We start from the raw sequence: 4,004 nt of genomic DNA, 5'->3' as shown, positions 1-4,004 counted from the left end.
GGCATCATCAGCTTGTGCCTGAACCTGTCGTACCCGATCACAACACCACCTTCACATCACAGCCACCGGGCTTCACACACACACACACACACACACACACACACACACACACACACACACACACACACACACTCGACCCAGATCCACACTAATACTGAGAGAATTCACAAACCCGACTGCATTCAGACATGTGACAGTCGGATGACATGACTCCAGGGTCCATCTCCACACACACAAACAAACCTCCTTTTACAGAATGAGACACAGATAGAGATGGTCCGATCAGGTTTTTTGGGACTGATACCAATCACCTAAAGCCTCACCAATCTGATTACCGATCAAAACCGCTCGATCATGTGGGACGATATCTTTCGTTTATGTTAACCTTGTAATCATTTATTTACTAGATAATACTAGATTACCTACCTTTATTTATTTATTGCATAGCAGTAACTTTAATATTCCTTCATAGCAGCAGTGGCACTGTGGAAAACAATATGCCAAAATGGCCTCTATAGGGCAGTCAAGAACAGGCAGGAGCTTAATGTTGAAAGTTCACTCATTTATTGATACTATCCGTTTTAAATGGCTGTATTGTTGCATATATCGTATCAAATAAAATTCAAATAAAAATTGAGCCTATTTAACAGGCTAAACAAACTCAAAATGCCAGTCTGAACATTGGTGGCATTATTGCACATTGTTACACAGTGTAACATATTATTATTGCTCACTCTCACACAACATTTCTCTAAATGTCTAAACGCTTGCATAAATTGCAGCTAGCGTGTGTGACATCGGACTCACTCACTTGTATGACTCTCACAAAAAGTTCCATATGGCAGACACAACATTTCTTCTTCGTTTTAAAGCAGCAGCGTTTCGGCACACTACCGCCACCTTTGGATCCAGAATGTATATCACACCATAATAAACACTTGTAAAGCACATGTACGTATAATGCGATCGGATCGGTGATTTTAACCTTTGATCTGATTTTTCTTCTAATCGGCATCATCCCTAGACACAGACTTAAAAAATAATGTGTGGTCTCAGAGAGTCCATGTGAACCTCAGAGACATAAACTATATATTCACTTAATCTCCCAGCTTTCTACCTCTCAGTGATTTTAATTGCCCCACTGTTTTGTTGTCTCCCAGTCTCGGCTCGTTTTCTTTCTTGGCTAAATTGTTTTCTGCCTGTCCTTCACCAAAGCGCAGGTGCTCTCTTTTGTGCGTACGTGTGGTGCATTTGCCCGGGAACCCTCCACACACCTGTCTGTGCTAGCCATCATCTCCTCTGACAGCTGCCACTGTCCTGACCTTGGGCATTGTGGGCTACGTGGTTTTGAAGTGATTGACGAATCGTATCCTTTCATTCATTATTGAAGGCGGAGATCAAAACCGCGGCACCCGGGATATCACCGTGACGGCCGTGCAGACCAGACAGAGGTAAAGAGGGGAGGGAGCAGGAGAAGGACATGGGAGAGGGAGAAGGTCATCTGAGCAAAGAAGTGCAGGTGAGAAGTGAGGGTGAGGGAGGGGAGGCGCACAGGGAGAAGGAAAGTTCGGCACAGAAGGTGGAGCATCCTAAACAGCAGCGAGACTTTTTTTTGTTTCACTCCAGCATTTGTTCAGAGATCCTGAGGCTCCGTCCATGTCCAGACCTCTGCTCACAGAAGGCTTCACAGATCTAAAAATAATATTCAAGCCAGACTAAAAGTAGAATAGGTGAATACTTTACAGCTTTTTATGTTGTTGTTTTTTACTAACACCTTCATTACCTCCAGAGAAGTAGATCATGTGTTTATCTGGATTTGTTTGCCTGTCTTTTAGCAGGATTAAGGTAAAACTACGAGCCCCATTTTCATAAAAAATTGTTGGAAGGGTGTAGCACAGGCCAATAAATTCTGGAGCAAATAATCATATTTTTTTACTTTTGTTATCATCACAAGATAGGGCATTGTGCTCCATTCATGTGGTTTTGTAATAATACCTGAAGACCGTTCAAGCCCACATTATAACATAAAGCTCATGAACACACTGAAGACAGAAGAACAAATCCGAGGAGCAGGTGAATGCACCACTTGATGTTTATTTTCAGTCTCTTCATATTTGCTCTCTTTCCTACTTTGCACTCTTACTGCTTAGCAACAATTTCCCTCAGGAAAACATTGTATCATGCCTTATTTAAACCTCTGCTCATCATTCAGACCAAAATGTCACATGAGAGTCATGGAGGTCACATGTGAGAGGTTAAGAGACGTCATCTGAGACGTCATATTCGGAGTGTGTCTCACCTTTGGGGCATTTTGAACAGGTAGCCTAAATATTTTAGGGCTACCAGCTACCTACAATGCATTTTCAATATGCAGCAGCTTCACATCTTTTCCTGATTTAATTCCTGACGCAAACAACTCTCACATGAGCCCCGTGTCCAATTCAAATCCAGTGGATAGAAGAGTTTAAAATAGTGGAAAAACAAGATTAAAAAGATTCTACTCAAACACTCAGATACAAAGAGTGAAACTAACAAAGCTACCTTTACACCTGAAAAGGTTCAGACTGTCTGACGTCACCCGGCAAAGGAAATGTATCTGACTGTGGAATGAACCCCCGAGGGAAACAATGACGTCAGTGCTGGTGATGAGTTATTTATGCTCTACTAATTCATACTGGTGCCAAAAAGAAAACTCAGGTGAGAACCAGAAGCACGTCTCCAGTGTCCATTCTCGCCATAAACTCTGAACTTTGTCCCACAGACTTCACTCTTTCATCTTCCTTTCCAATCCTTTATAAAAATCTGCCTTCATCAGCCTCCACCGTCCTCGCCCCGTGTTCACCTCTACCATCTTTTTATCTTTACCCTGTAGCATTGATTTGGAGCTGGACTGAAACACAGCTCTCTATTCAAAAGGAGTGCTTGTTATGTCCATGATCTATGTCATCTACCTGGTAACTGTGTGGATGTGAAAAACTTACTGTGCTGTAAGCTTTAAGTTTCACTTCTTCATCTAACTCACTCACTGCCTTTGTCCCTCTGTTCCTTTCTTCACATATTTCACTAATTTGTTGTTGTAGGTACGTGGGAGGCGTTTCAGGGTTTGTGTGCTTTTGCCTGTAAGTGTGTTAGACCATATGCTCAGTGAACGCAAGTATGTGTGCGAAAATGTGGATGTTTACATCCTCCTTTCCACAGTGACAACATCTGCCACTTACTGCAACACACACCATGTCTTCCTTGTCTCCCTCACTCTCCAAACTTCCCTCCCTCCCTCCCTCCCTCCCTGCCTGCCTCCTCAGACAAGGGCAGCTCAGTGACACACCATTTGAAGGGCAGACTCTGTCTCAGTAAACGTTTCTCTTACAGACTTAAATTAATTCAATAACACTGACAAATGTCCTTGCCAAGATACAATATGACTTTCTTTTCTGAGTGTTTACTTACTTCCACATTTATACACATATGCGAGAGCTTATGCACAAATATAGAGGCACACAGAAGGTCAGACACAAACCTATCCAGGCGCAGATGTTTCCAGTAATAGCAAACAAGTCAACTGATAATGACTCAGACAGCATAGACAGAGAAGCGTTTGAGGCGTACGAGCTCATTGTTTGCCGAATAATTCATTGTTTAGCTTTTCGATTTCTCAGCGTGTCGGTGAGCTGATGGAGTGGGTATTTTTAGATTTCTTTTGGGTGAAAATTTATGAGACGCTTGCGAGGGTGGTTTAAAGAGATGGTTGTTCAAAATATCTTTAATTATCTGGCTGTCACAAATACTCTTTGAGGCAAACTTCAGTTGTGCTTGTTTGCAGGTATACTTTTCTCATATTCACCAAAAAGTCATTAATAGCAGTAGTCGTCCCAGTTTAACAAGCAGGGTGGTGGGCGAGTCAGTCATTACTTTCTCTTCATCAAGTAAGGATGATGCATGACTGAAGTTCTTTTAACAGCAGGCATACCACCTGCTTCAAGCTACCTGCAGTTTTCTACTGATAT

The sequence above is a fragment of the Centropristis striata genome, chromosome 1 (assembly GCF_030273125.1).
Source record: "Centropristis striata isolate RG_2023a ecotype Rhode Island chromosome 1, C.striata_1.0, whole genome shotgun sequence".
In the NCBI taxonomy this organism is placed as follows: domain Eukaryota; kingdom Metazoa; phylum Chordata; class Actinopteri; order Perciformes; family Serranidae; genus Centropristis; species Centropristis striata.
This window is presented reverse-complemented; position numbering follows the sequence as displayed.